Here is a 15456-nt window from a genome sequence, read left to right on the forward strand (position 1 = left end):
CAGCCTGGAGCACAAGGCTGGCAGGAGGAAGAGGAGCCGCCGCTGCCTCTGCAAAGATGCTGTGGCAGCAGGCTGTTCGCACTGGCAAAGAGGCAGTGGCACAGGCAAAGAGGCAGTGCCGCTTTGCCAGTGCAAATGGACGTTGGACTTACCTGATACGTCTGTTCTCTTAGTAAGGAACGTCTGTCAGACTGGATTATGGACTCCACTATGCAGCATATGACCGAGTCGGCGGATATAAATAACTCCGCCCTCTACTGGTTGAGCCCCAGTGTTTCGGCGAGGGCGCTGACGCAGACTGGAGTGTCTTTCTGGAAAAAACAAAAGGAAAGGTAAAAGAACACCACCCACCCCACCGGGAACAGGGCACGCCAGAAGGGTGGGGCTGACAGACATTCCTTACTAAGAGAGAACGGACGTATCAGTTAAGTCCAACGTCCATTCTCCTCAGCGTAAGGAACATCTGTCAGACTGGGGACATACCAAAGCTGAATGTCCACTGGGAGGGAAGAGAAAGGGCCCTGTTACCTCAAGCCGAGTGAACAGCCTGGAGGACTCTCCACCCGAAGGCCGCCTCAGCAGATGCAAACGAGTCCACTCGATAGTGGCGGATAAAGGGAGAGATGCTCATCCAAGCGGCTGCTCTGCAAACTTCCTCCAACGTAGCCTGGGTTGCCCATGCAACAGAGGTAGCCGCACTCCTGGTGGAGTGGGCAGTGATGTGGTGAGGGACCGGTAATGATTGTCTTTGGTAGGCTGTAGAGATTGTAGCATGGATCCAATGCCCCAACATAGGGGCCGACGCCTTGGCCCCAATAGATGCGGGTTGGTAAGAGACAAATAAGGCCTCTGTCTTCCGAAAGGAGGAAGTACGCCTCAGGTATATTTTGAGGGCGCGGCGCACGTCGAGCGTATGCCATGATTGTTCCAAGTGGTGCTGAGGGGAAGGACAGAAGTTGGGCAGGACCAACTCCTGCGTGCGATGAAAAGGAGAATTGATTTTAGGTATGAAGGAAGGGTCCAGCCAGACTACCCTGTTGTGGTGAAAAATGCAGAGGTCCTTTCGAGATGACAGAGCCGCCAGCTCCGAAATGCGGCGGGCTGACGTGATTGCGACTAAGAAGGAGACCTTGAAGGACAAGAAATGGAGCGAGACGTCTCGAAGAGGCTCGAAGGGGGAGGTTGTGAGAGCTGAGAGGACCTTGTTCAAGTCCCAAGTAGGGAAGCAATGAACGGGTGGAGGTCTCAAATTTGTAGCTCCCCGCAGAAATTGTTGGACGACGGGATGTCGTGAAATCGAAGATGATGAACTGCAAGTCAAAACTGTAGAGATGGCGGCAGCTTGCCTCCGGAGGGTATTTGGAGATAGTCCGGCATCAAACCCTTTCAGGAGAAAGCGTAAAACGTCCAGAATTGAGGCAGAAAAAGGGTGGATGCGATCGCGCTGACACCAAGAGGCAAAAGAGGCCCAGGTAGAATTGTAGATTCGATTAGTAGAAGGTCTGCGGGAAGCTAGGATGACGTCTATTACGGAAGCGGGAACCTTGGCCTCTTGTAAGAGGAACCGCTCAGCCTCCACGTGGTTAAGTGGTACCATGTCGGATCTGGATGGCGAAGGGAACCCTGGACGAGGACAATCTGGTCGTCCGGAATGGTCCACGGTCGAGCGACAGATAGGGAGATTAAGTCCGAGTACCAGTGTCTCCAGGGCCAGCGGGGCGCAAGGACAATGATCTCCGCCCGTTCCTGAAGAACCTTCCTGAGTACCCTGGAAATCAACGGGAAGGGGGGGAAGGCATATAAGAGACCGGAAGGCCAAGGGCTGCGGAGGGCATCCGTGGCTTCGGCCCCGGAATCCCAGTACCTTGAGAAGTATCTCGGGACCTGGTGGTTGGCCTGCGATGCAAAGAGGTCCACTTCGGGAGTCCCGAAGCGACTTGAGAGCTCCCTGAAAAGCGATGGGGAGAGGCTCCATTCCGTGTTGTCCAGGCGACATCTGCTCAGGGCATCTGCTTGTAAATTCTCCTCCCCTGAGATGTGATCTGCGCGAAGGGAGCAAAGGTGAGATTCCACCCAGAAACCGAGTAGTAGAGTCTCGTCCATGAGAGCCCAAGAATGAGTACCTCCCAGTCTATTTACGTGAGCTTTCGCTGTAACGTTGTCCGTAAGGACAAGGACGTCACGAGAGTCGATAATGTCCCGAAAGTGAAGCAAGGCTAGACAAATGGCTCTCAGTTCTAGGAGGTTAATGGGAAGGAGCTGTTCGGATGCGGACCACTGACCTTGAGCCAGGTGATGCTCCAGGTGAGCCCCCCAGCCCTGGAGGCTTGCGTCCGTGGTGACTATCAGGCGCATTGGTTCCCTGAAGAAGCAAGCTCCTGACAAGGCCGAGGACGTCCACCACCGGAGGGAGGAGATGACGGACAGGGTTAGGGGTACTCTGAGGAGAGAAGCACTAGATCGATTCCGTTGATGAGGGAGCAGGAACCATTGTAACTCCCTATTGTGGAGACGGGCCCACAGTACTATATCGTATGTAGAGACCATCTTACCCAAAAGGCAAGACAGACTAAGGAGAGAAGAGGATCGGTCTGCAATACAGCGGAGGGCGAGGGAGCGTAAGCTGTCTTGGCGTTCCGAGGAGAGGGAAACTGTAGATGTTACCAAATCGATGATAGCCCCCAAATGCAGGATAGAGGTGGCTGGGACCAGGTGACTCTTGGCCCAGTTTATAGAGAACCTGTGAGATTGGAGAATTTGGATGAAAGTGGCCAAATCGTTTTGGGCCTCCTCGAAGGATGAAGATTGAAGTAGAATATCATCGAGGTAAAACTGGATTCTAATGGGGAAGGAACAAATGTATGCTACCAGAGCCGCCATGATCTTAGTAAAGACGCGGGGGACGGAGGAAAGGCCGAAGGGGAGAGCAGAATATTGGTAATGTCGCCCCCGGTAGTGAAAACGAAGGTATTTACGGAAATCCGGGTGTATGGGGACGTGGAGGTAAGCCTCCGTTAAGTCTATGGAAGACAGGAAGTCCCCCGGGCGAATGGTTTCCAAAATAGTATGGAGAGTGTGCATCTTAAACCTGTGATACACTAGGTAATGGTTAAGAGCCTTCAAATCTAGGATGGCCCTCCACCCCCCAGAAGACTTGCAAACAATGAACAAACGGGAATAAAACCCAAGGCCATGCTGGTCGTGTGGTACTCGTTGGATGGCCTTGATAGCAACTAAGTGGGAGATAGCCTGAGAAACGAGGGATCTCCGAACCTTGTCCCTGGAAACAGGGCAAGTGAGAAAAACAGGGGGGGTAGGGATGAGAACTCAAGAGAGAGACCCAATTGAACAGTACGTATGACCCAAGAGTCAGATGTTGAAGAAGCCCACTGAGCGGTGAATAAAGCTAAACGGCCGCCAATAGGTGTCTCTGAGTCCCCCTCACTTGGATCGTCGGAACGATCTTCCCCTGCCTCCTGGAAGGGCCTATTGCCCTGTCTAACCTGTGAGTCCTGGTGAGACTGGGTCTGAAAGGAGCGTTGAAAACGAGGCTGGTAGGAGCCGGAGTCTTGAGAACGAAATGACTGAGACCGGTTGTAAGGAGAAAAACGAGAATTGGAACGACGGGAAACAGATGGCAGGATCTTGCGGTGGTCTCTAGTTTCAACTAGAAGTGGTTCCAGGGGTGGACCGAAGAGAGAAGAAGAGGAGTAGGGTGATGAAGCGAGTTGCCACTTGCTCTTGGCGTCCGCCTGCCATTGGCGGAGCCACAAAAGTCGACGTGAAGTGACCGTGGAGCCGATGGATTTGGCTGAGAACCGAGCTGAGTTCAATGTGGCGTCTGCGGAGTACTCTAAGGTGGCGACGATCTTGTTCAAATCTTGATGCGTACGAGTGTCAGACGGAGGTAACCTGTCTTGTAATTGTTTTAACCAGAGCAGGGAGGCTCGGTTAAAAAAGGAAGCAGTGGTGGCAGTTTTAACTGCCCACGCCGCGCATTGATGAGCCTTGATGAGGGTCTTCTCAGCCCGCTTGTCCTCGGGCCAAAGAGATTCCTCAGGAGAGCTGGGAAGTCTGGATGGAGAAGCCAAAGCCGCAATGGGGCCGTCCACTGGAGGTACCTGCAGAAGGTCAGAAAGAGCAGGAGCAGTTTGGTATAATCGTTTATCCAAGCCATTAGGTGCCGGGGCTGAACCAGGCAAAGCCCATTGTCGTTGGACGACGTCTGTGAAAAGCTTGGGGGCTGGAATGAGCTCACATTCAACCGCTGGCTCAGCAAACAAGGATGAAGCGGGATCGGAGGCATCCTGTGGTGTTGTGCCAGTGGTGGTAGGAGACCCCAGTCTAGTTACAGCCAAGGCCTTGAACAATAAGGAACGGAATAATTGGGGCCTGAAAAGGCCAACAAAGGCGGTCTGGTCTGGAGCTAGGCCCTCGTCGTCAGAAAGGGTTAGCTCCCTGGATTCTTCCTCCTCCGAAAGGGAACCCTGGTCAGAGCCCTCAGGAGAAGGCTGGCGATCCTCGGAGTCCACAGAGTGGACCAGGCGACATTGGGGTCTGGCCATGAGAGGAGGGGACGGAAAGAGGCCCTGTTGCAACCCCTGAGAAAGGCCCTGTTGGATGGCTCTGGCTATGTTGGCTTCCAAGGTAGCATGGGGGTCTGGCTGTGAAACGCCCCCTGCGTAGGATTGAGAAGTCCCAGGTCCGGAGGATGGGCAAGAGGGCCCCGGGTCACTATCCCTTAGCTGTGCAGGTGCTGGGGCATCAGAGGGGTCTGGGAGGGTTTGAAAAACCTGTTCTGCCTCCGATGACGTAAGCCCATGAGACGAAGGGCGATCAGGGGAAAGCTCTCGATCAGAACGGGCAATAGTAGGCTGATGAGAAGGAGTTGAGGGCCTGGGCGGTAAAATGGCTGGCGTGCCAGACAAAATGGTGACGGGCTGTTGTTGAGCCCTGAGAGCCACCTTCTCTAAAGCTCTGTGCCATCTCAGCTCCTCCCTGGTAGGTTTGATAGCTTGGCCAGAGGAGGATGCCGATCCCTTGGAAGGGGCCTTGCTTCTGCGGCCCTGTTTGCTGGTTCCCTCCCCCGGGTCGCTAGCATGGCGATGGCGGGACTGGGAGGCTGCGGAGCGTGAACGAGGCTGATTAGTGGCGTCCGCCATTTTAAAATGGGCTGTTACGTTCCTGACGGGGAGCCCAGACAGAATCAATGTCCCCAAACTTAGCTGTTGCCGAAGCTCCACAGAGATGAGGGCAGCCGGTGATTCAGAGGCAAGTCAGCTGGTAATAGGAGCCGAAGGTTCCGCCCGCAAGTTGTTGAAGAGCCTCTAGCCAAGGGCAGTCAAAGCGGCCAGAAAAAATGGCGCCGTTTGAAAAGCCCGTCAAGAGATCAGCGCCGACAAAGCTGCTAGGCAAATGCCGTTAAAATGCAGCTGTCCGTCTCCCGATGGTAAGGGGAGATGGAGGGGGAGACTTTGAGCTCTCACCCCTCAGGGGGTCTGCCGGCCAGCAGCCCCCTGCCGCTAAAGCGGCTGCCGGCGGTCTCGAGTAAGGACCCTTTGCGCCGCTGATAGAAGGCAGGAGAAAGAAAAGAAAAAAAATTTAAAGTGTCCAATTTGAAAAACTGCCGAATTTGAGAGGAAAAGAATGGAAAAAATAGCGAAAAATGCCAAAAACAGACTGGATCCAGAAAGACACAACTGTCCAGCATAGGACCGAGTTGAAACACTGGGGCTCAACTAGTAGAGGGCGGAGTTATTTAAATCCGCAGACTCGGTCATATGCTGCATAGTGGAGTCCATAACCCAGTCTGACAGACGTTCCTTACGCTGAGGAGAACAGCCTCCAACGTGGATCTTGGACAGCACAGCTTCAGGGCCTTTCCAGGCAGGAAGGCGCAGGGAAGTGACTGGCCGGAAGTAGCCACCCACTGTGTTTTGGGTTCCAGGTTGGTGCAGGTGGCTTTTCAGGCCCAAAACGGGGCACAGTGGGGCAGGGCACATGTGCAGGTGACATGCGCATGTATGGGCCAGGGCACATGCACAGGGGGAGCATGTGCATGCATGGGGCACAATTGCATTATGGGTGCCGGCACACAAGAGCACTGTCGCACAAGCACACACACTGTTTCATCACATGATGACAAAAAGGTTAGCCATCACTGGTGTATATGAAAAAAAAGTTGATGGATTAATTACTTCAAAAACCTTCAAAAGAATAAAATTTGTAGAAAATCGTTGATTTGTTGGACTTCCTCGGGAAAGACTTTTGGAAAGCATCATAACAAATTTGAATAAAAGACTAATGGATGGGGCATTGGTCCTACCTGATACGCTCCTTCTCAGGGTGTGGGGAAGATCATCCAGGAGAGGGTAATACGCTGCTTCACCACTTGGAGACTGAGTTAAACTTTCTTGGCTACGCCTCCTCCTTGCCCGGGTTCCTCCCCAGTTCGACGAGGGCATAGCAATGATGAGGCTCAGAAAAACACACCTACAAAACAGGAGCCCTCCCGGACTATGGACCAGACGGTCACCAGGGTGGGGCTGGATGATCTTCCCCTGAGAAGGAGCATATCAGGTAGGACCAACGCCCCTCCTCCATTGTGGTGCGGAAGATCATCCAGGAGAGGGACTTACCAAAGCAGGTCACTCATACAGGAGGGCAGTAGTCTGGTCCCAAGTCCCGTCATGTGCGATCTCCGGGATGACCCGCGAGCCCAAAGCTGACCAGCCGAACGTGAAAACCTCCAACTAGTCAACAAACCTCCCAGGATGAAGCCCGTGCGGGACAGTCTGGGGAAACTCACCTGGCGAAGGCTAACACAATCAAAGGGAAACCAAGTGTCCACAAACCTCCCAGATGAAACCGGTACAATGGCGTAATCGTGAGGCCAGTGACCAACTGAAGCCCCAGAGGCAGCGAAAGAACCTGGAGCCTGTGTGTAAGGCACAGCTACCCAAATCCGACCATCCACCGCCGAGGGACCGACAGTGACTGCCCAAGGTACAGCTGGAAGTAAGAAGAAGAAAACGTACCTCCCCCCAAGGGAGCCGCAGGGGCGGCAGGAAGTGATCTGAAATGCCCCTCTGACCTGCCATAAGCCACCAAAACAGGGAGAAACTCCCCCCATCAGAACTGTCCCGACGGTGAGAGTCCAAGACAGGCCCCGTAGGTTAGAGAGCCAGGCGGCCTTGGACCCCGCCAGGCTCGACGGTTCGTAGGCGAGGAAACCCTTGCCTGGATCCCGGACTGGACGGACAGGACCACGGGAGACCACACGTGCTAGCCAGGTACTTGCGTTGATAAACTGAAATGGAAGCTGAAGCTGTGAGGGTGCTGATTAATCCCATTCTGCCTTTGGGACAATCGCACCTTGATTAAGAGGAGTGGATCGAGACTTTTCCTTGCAAGCATACTTTAAGAAAACAAAACCCGAAGATATTTCTTCTAAGAAAACTCATTTATTTGTTATAAAGAAAATAAAACATCTAACCTATCTAAAGAAATTAATTGTTACATTTTTGCAAAAGTTCGTGCCGGCTATTTCTCAGCCAGACCTTTCTTGGCAAGAGAACAAAGGAAAGTGTGTGAAGGAATGTGGGTGGAGATTAGCAGTTTAGCTTACTGATAAGGATTCTTGGCAAGCTACGGAAAGTCTGATAGTCCAGAAATGATGAGCTCAGCTGGTAAATAAAAGAATGCAGTGACACTCCCGGTCATCTGAAGGACGAGCCATGTCTACTTCATGTTGAGGGCGCAGCAAAAAAGCTCAGAGCTGAGTCAGAAGCCTGAAAGATGTGAGGGGCAATCCGGATGCCCCATGGGACCGCCCTGAGGCCAGTCTCACCAGTGGTCGCGGCAGCCCTCCAAGAACAGCAAAGTTCGAGGGTACCCTGAAAGAAACTGCCCTGGCCATAATGCAGATTCTCTACCTGGCGGCCTGGAGAACGCCGCGGCCACAAATATAACAGGGACCCAGAAGGGTAGGAAAGGAAGCGACAGGGCATCCTTGGGCCATAGCGATGGAATGATGACATCCCCGGATTCCTGAGAGTGGCCAGAGTGATGTGCTGGGCCATTCCAGTGAGGATGGCCTGAACTGGTATCTGGCCACGGATTTGTAAAGCACGGCACCAGAGAAGTATGTTTTTCTGAGCCTCATCATTGCTACACCCTCGCTGAACTGGGGAGGAACCCGGGCAAGGAGGAGGCGTGGCCAAGAAAGTTTAACTCGGTCTCCAAGTGGTGAAGCAGAGTATTACCCTCTTCTAGATGATCTTCCCCGCCACAATGGAGAATGTGAACATTTAAAAACAGGTAGCCAATTTCAAGATAGGAACAAACTACAATTTCTCAATTTTTTGGAGCCATATTACTGGAATATTGAACAATTAGTAGTTCCATGGAAAGCAGCTGAAGAACAATTGCTTGAATTTAGTGACATTTTTAATTATGAAATTAAAATTAACGATTATTGGGATTTTGTAGAAAATGTTTTAAAAGATTCCAATAAATATGCAATTCCTGACAGTATTCAAAAAGCTAAAAATATTGTCAGAACAATTGCTGTAAGTTCAGCAGAAGCAGAAAGGGGTTTTTCAAAAATGAACCTCATATGTTCTGAGAAGAGAAATTGCCTGACCGTTTCCGATACAGCAAACATAATGACTGTTAGTTAATTGGCCTACCTCTAAAGGACTGGGACCCTATTCCTATAGTCAAAAAATGGTTACAAGTAAATCACACAGTTCATGATGCTCAAATAAAACTGAAGAAAAGTGAAAGAAAGTGAGGAGGACGCCAATCAAGCAGCAATTTGGAGATACCTAACATAAGTTTTATTTTTTGTTAGGTATTATTTAATAGTTTTTCATTCATACTGTAAAACTCTTGTGTAGTTTTGTATATTATACAAATTTATTTATATTGTAAAACTTGTATAGTTTTGTATAGTTTTTCATTCATATTGTAAAACTCTTGCAACAAAATCTAGTTTTGTGTACCTCTTATTCTGATTTAAGTATTAACTGCATAAAATAAACTACCTTTTGGTATATCTTTTTTTATACTTAAAACAGTAATTAGAGCAAAGAAATTATGTTGAGTTGGCCACGCCTACCCAGTCACATGACCACCTAGCCACACCTACCCAGCCACATGACCACCTAGCCATGCCCACAGAACCTATTGTTAAATTATTTCAACTCCACCACTGATTGTCTGGTTTGGCTCTGCAACCAAACAAGACACAGACTTCAACAGATAATTAGAACTGCAGAAAAAACAATTGCTACCAATCTGCCTTCCATTGAGGACCTGTATACTGCATGAGTCAAAAAGAGGGCTGAAAAAATATCTATACACCCCTCACATCCTGGACATAAATTGTTTCAACTTCTGCCCTCAAAACGACGCTATAGGGCACTGCATACCAGAACAACTAGACACAAGGACAGTGTTTTCCCGAATGCCATCACTCTGCTAAACAACTAATTCCGACAACACTGTCAAACTATTTACTAAGACTGTATTACTATTATTCTTCTCATCCTCCATATTACCTATCTCCTCCTGCTTATAACCTTGTTGCTTATATCTTTACTATTTATACTGTTTTATTTAATTTCCTAGTATAATTTGATTGCTTATTCTTGATGAATATATTTTTATGTACACTGAGAGTCTATGCACCAAAGACAAATTACTTGTCTGTCCAATCACACTTGGCCAATAAAGAATTCTGTTCTGTTCTGTTCTGTTCTATTCTAGAAAAAAAATCCTTTTTCTGGACAAAATAAGTACTTTATATTTTTAATTCTAGCAATAAAGAAATAGTCTTGTTTCTCAAAATTGAAATTAAACAGGCTATGACTGCACACCAATTGTTTTCCAATAAAATGACAAAGTCACACATTATGCTTCTTTTATCCAACGAATTGATGAAAAGCTATATGTGTGGGTATATAATGTATGTACATGCACACAAACTATCAAATCAATCATGCTTTTACATTTGTCTGGGTTTTTTTTATTATGTTTATATAGGAATGTATCCTTAAGCTATGTACTGGGGTGGAGTCCTTTTTCTAAGCAAATATTCACTAAATTATTGTTATGCATTCTTTGGTCTCTAAAATTACCTTCCCTGTATCCCCACATCTCATTCCCGTCTTTCATCTCATATAGCAAAATAACTTTTTATCCTGTTTTACATTCATTTAAAATATTACATATTTTTGCCAAATTTATTATTTATTATTATTTAACATCCAAACACTTCTATAGCCTTTTGTAACCATTCTTTTTACTCTCACAAGCAGATTTCACATTCTTTTCTTATATCATCTTTCAATTCATCCTCAAATGAATGTATCATTTACTTTCTCTTCCATACAGCTGAACTATTTTCATCTTGTTTATTTTTTCACAGAAGCTAATCCCTTATTTCACCATTCCCTAGAATGAAACAACTATCTCCAACTATGGATTTCTACATTCATTTATCCATACAAACAATATAAAATTTATATTTTCTGACATACATTTCAGCCCTTTTATTCAGAATTAACCCATCACATCTCTGAATCTAATTAACAACTGCACTTCACAAGAACAGACTATTTTCATTCAAATATATTATATTGTTTCCTTTCTCTTACTCTAAAAGCACCAAACATATTTTTCTTCCTTTCATTTCATCTATCCATTGTGCTCCTTTAGCATTTTCTCTCTTAAATTTGAAATTATAATTCTCTACATACCACAACCATTAACAGGTGGACTGATAAACATTTCATTCGGCTGCCTATTATAGTTTCAGTTTATCAATATATTCAGATAATGCTTTTAATAAAATAGAGAATATGAAAACTAGATTACCAGTGAAGGGACATAATAATAGTAGAATAGGTTGAATTACTGGGGCATAATAATAACTTGCTATTTCGCTTCTGTAAGAATTAGAATTGCCTCTGCCATTTGCTTCTACCAGTGATCTAACTCCTGTTATCTTGATTTTGTGTACAACTCAGTGCCTGGGGCAGGGAATGTCATGGTTTGGCAGGGTTACATCAGGCAATACCTATGTTGCTAAGCACCCAGCCCCTCTGTTGCTAAGCACTCATCCCCTGTTCCTTGCTGCACAACCAATGCAGGGCTAAAGGAAGGCATGGGCCAGGGGGCTAGAATTGAGTATTAAGTGATATCTGAAGGTATAAAAGGATGCCATACTTTCCCCAAGGTGTGGCTGTTCCTTACATGCATTGTGTCTGTATGTTCTAGATATAGTTTCACCCAGTGGTGAAATCTGAACCGGTTTACTACCGGTTCATTGGCTGCACAAGCACTGTGCGCACCACGCACCAAATGCGAGGTGTGCATGTGCAGTGCACGCCAAAAGGAGGCATGCGGTAAGTAGAACAGCGCGTGAGGGGGGGTGATCAGCTGTGGGGCGCAATCTTTTTTACTTTTTACTTTTAAAAGCATTGCTTTTAAAATTAAAAAAAAAAGCCTCTGATGATCAGGCAACTCAGCTGGGATCATCAGAGCCTTTTAAAAGCATTTTTTTACAACCTCTTTATTCGAAGAGGTTGTATAAAAAATGCTTTTAAAAGGTAAAAAAAAAAGCCTCTGATGATCGCACAGCTCAGCTGGGCGGGGGGGGGCAGGGATTTTTGCTACTGGTTCTCCGAACCATCCGCCACCATCGCTACCAGATCAGGTGATCCAGTCCGAACCAGGAGCATTTCACCCCTGGTTTCACCCAGTAGTTTGTTTTGGCCAAAAATAAAATCTGCTTCTTTTTGCAAGCCTCGTCTCAAGTCTCACTCAGTGAGCATCTCAGTGGCTTGGGGAAACTTCTGGGATCTTACATTTTCTGGTGCCCAATGTGGGGCTCGAAGGCATAGTTCCTTCGAGGTAGCTGCATTCAGCTACTCGCAAGCTGAGTTCCTTTTGAGCTCAGTGGCCTTCACTATGGCAGATGGAAGAAACCAGCTGGGACCAGTAGCGAAGTCAAGAGCGCTCCTGGCAAATTTGACCCAGTGACTTCGATCTGGTCATTTGCTGGCAGATTCAGATTCCAGCCAAACCTGAATGCCTTAAAGAGGTTTGCATCGGGGTTTATAAAACTGAGCTCTTCTGGGTGAGTGAAGTTAGAGAGAGAAAAAAAATTGTTTTGTTAAAAGGATGCTGAGTGGAGAAAGGAGGTGAAGTAGTATTTTAAATTTTTTTTCCCTTTCTTTCCTTCCCTGTATTCTCTTTGCTGCAAGGACCTTTTTTTTTTTTTTTTGCTTTGGAAGAGCAAGAGAAGTAGGAAAGGGGGGGTGCGGTTTTCTGTTCCTTTTACCCATTTTTTTCTCTCTACCGAGCCAGCCTGAGAAAGGCGGGGTAAAGGGTGACATCTGATACCTGCCTCTGACGTTTTGCAGTTTGCATTGTTTTTTGGCCTGCATATAGAAAGCTATGCAGATATATTTTTCTTTACTGAATACCATTTTGATTTTTTTTTTTCCTGGAAGTTTTTGAGATTTAAAATGCTTAATTAAACCTATATGAAAGAAATGACTCTGAAATCTTTTGCTTAGATTTGTAAATGTTTTAACCTACTTAATCAGAATTTGCTTCCATCTGAATGTAATCTGAGTCTGACACACTTATTTTGAATTCTTAGGAGTCGAGGTGTTCCAACCTATGGCTTGTTTGTTTGTTTGTCTGCAGTAGAAGTTGTTGCCCTTTTAAGAATTGTTACAGGGATGAGTTAGAATTACAATATGTAGAAAGGGAGATATAATACTTAGAACATTTGATTAATGAAAGAAGTAGAAAAATGACACATGAAGGACTTAAGGACATTTCTAGGATTGACTGGATATTGTAGGCTGTGAATAGATAATTATGCTATTTTGAATAAAGACTGGTATGCAAAACTATTAGAAACAGAGCCTAGTGTTACACGGATAAGGGAATGGCTTTGAGGATTTTAACCCACAAGTGGGGAGGAAAGAGACAGCCAGTGGCATTTCTGTCTAAAATGTTAGACCCTGACAGATTCAAGGATTTTGAAATATAAGAGGAACAAAATGATTTAGTATTAACAGCTGATGTTCATTTGAATCAAGCTGAGTTTTAAGAGGAAATTTAGAAGGACAATCGGGTATTGGTGCTGAGAAGGAGTTAATTTGTTTATAAATGGGAAGAGAAAGTGGTAGAAGGTAAAAGAAGGAGTTTTGGTAGAAACTAGAAAGTTAAGTTGGTCTGTGCAGAGTTGTGGATTGTATGCCTTAAATCAAGCTTTGAATTCCTCTGAAGCTTGTTTGTAGAAGCTTTTTTGTTTTTGTAAACAAGTTTTATTAAAAAGTTTCTTTCGTCATACATATTTTATGAACAGAGTGTTGACCGGGTCACATGTTATACATCTTATATATCTTAATTTTTATAATCTATTCCAATCTTCCCGCTTTTTCCAAATTCATCCCTTTTATATAATTCTTTATCACAAATTCATCATTTTTCACCATATCTTGTTATTTCATCTCTTTTTTTCCCCAAATACATTTTAAATATTTCCAATTTTGACCATAATATTCTTTTTCCATATTTCTTTATCTTATCTTAATCTCTTCTTAATACATAATACATAAACAGTATCATTATCCGCCCTTAATTCCTAATTTCTAACAACATCAATTATCTTATTTCTTCATTTACAGTATATATTTTTCAAAATCCCCATCCCACTTTTTAACATTTAAATTTTGTCTCTTAATTTAACTTGTCTTCATAATTAAACCCCATTGCCATTTCATATTTCATCTGCTATTCTGTTTTGCTATAAGCAATATACATGATCATATTCACTTCTTACATTAAAAACCTTTAACTTATTTGACCCACAATGAATAATATTAATACAGTTCCCTTAAATCTACTAATATATATATTATTTCTCTTCCGCCTTTCCATTATTTTTCCCCTCTTAACCATTTCTTCTTGATCTCTCCAAAATTCCACTTCTTAATAATTTCCTCCTTTTATCCCATTCTTTTAACTTTTTTTTTTGTATTCATTGTATCTTTCTCCTGAATCCTTTTTCTCATTTTTAGATATATTACTTGAGTAATTCTCCCCAAACTTTCTCCTAATCTCTTTCCACTCTTTCCTTCTTTTCCCTTTGATTGATTCTTTTTGGGGGGATATTCCCCCCTATCCACTCTTTTTTTACCAATGTTAATCCCAGTGAAATCATCTAACTGCTTTTTGCATTTAATTCCTTTTCCTCCAATATTATTTTCTTGCTCGTTTATGCTCTCTTTTCCTGTTCTGTGTGTTCCAGCAAAATTTCTGACTTATTACCCTTTAGTGATTCACACGTGTTTTTAAACATCTCCGTTAATTCCTCACACACCCAAGATTCCATACTGTCAATTTTAAAAAATTGTTAAAACTTTTGATTTATATTTAATTAAAAATTTGAAGTCCATAGTCTCTTTTTAATTCCAAATAGTATCCAATTCAAATATTTATTCAATCCACTCCTAGTTAAAGCTTTATCTTCCACAAGCTTTATTGAAACCAAGCAGTTCAAAAAAACAAATACTCCTTAAAAGTTCTCACAGTTTCTGAATTTATCTTTCATTAGTCAAGGTCACAGCTGTTATTTTCTCTTCTATCTTCCAACCAAGATTGCAGTTCTCTTTCCACCAGCAGATGTCTCTCTTAAATCCACAATATTCTCAGGGCAACTAAGTATCAAAGCTGTCAAAAATATTTTGAATCCACATAAAAAGTACTTTTCTTTTTTCCGGTTTCTTTTTCTTTTATTATTTTTTGTTTCTCCAAATTCAATTTTAAATCCAGTTATAAAATTTTCTTTCTTGGGCTTTGGTATTTTTGGTATTTTAATCTTTGTTCTTCTCTTTCAAATGTCAAATTATCAAAAATATTTTTAATCCACATAAAAAGTACTTTCCCTTGGGTTTCTTTTTCTTTTATTATTTTTAATTTCTCCAAATCCAATTTTAAATCCAGTTGTGAAATTTTCTTTCTTGAGTTTTGGTATTTTAACCTCCTCTTTGTTCTTCTCCCTCCATTAACTTTCCCAAGTGCCAATTAGCCGCTCATTTCCACTCCGGGACACCTTTTAAAGTTATTAAAAATTTTCTTTTTTACCTGTGAATTGGCCAATCACTCACCCAGTACCAGCACTCTGTTCAGACATCACTCCTGCACAAAAAACTTAGTCCGGTTGCCCCAGCTTCAGAGCGGTCATTTTTCAATGGTCGCCACTCCCGCCACTAGTTTGAAGAGCAGCCTCCAACCTTTCGAGAAACTTGCCTGTTCCTCTTGGTCATCCAAGTCACCTCTCCTTCTTCACCATCCCTACAGGATGGTTCCGGTCCGAAGACCCCCCCCCCGACAGTGGTTTGTCCAGCTGGATTTTTGTGGAGCTCATTG

General features: G+C 44.8%; 1 protein-coding gene across 8 annotated transcripts in view; it reads right to left on the reverse strand.

The window, feature by feature from the left end:
- The window catches only part of SH3BP5 (SH3 domain binding protein 5), a 174672-nt gene that overhangs the window by 83854 nt on the left and 75362 nt on the right, over positions 1 to 15456 (reverse strand). Inside the window, exon 1 of one of the 8 annotated variants that reach the window (XM_087894221.1) lies at positions 153 to 311. The exons of the other annotated variants lie outside the window; for them this stretch is intronic. The gene's annotated coding sequence lies outside the window, so the exon portion shown is untranslated. Of the gene's footprint in view, positions 1 to 152; positions 312 to 15456 lie in introns of those variants that run through there. 8 annotated transcript variants of the gene reach the window in all.

Source organism: Pantherophis guttatus, chromosome 4 (assembly GCF_059756535.1).
Source record: "Pantherophis guttatus breed Tessera chromosome 4, ASM5975653v1, whole genome shotgun sequence".
NCBI lineage: Eukaryota > Metazoa > Chordata > Lepidosauria > Squamata > Colubridae > Pantherophis > Pantherophis guttatus.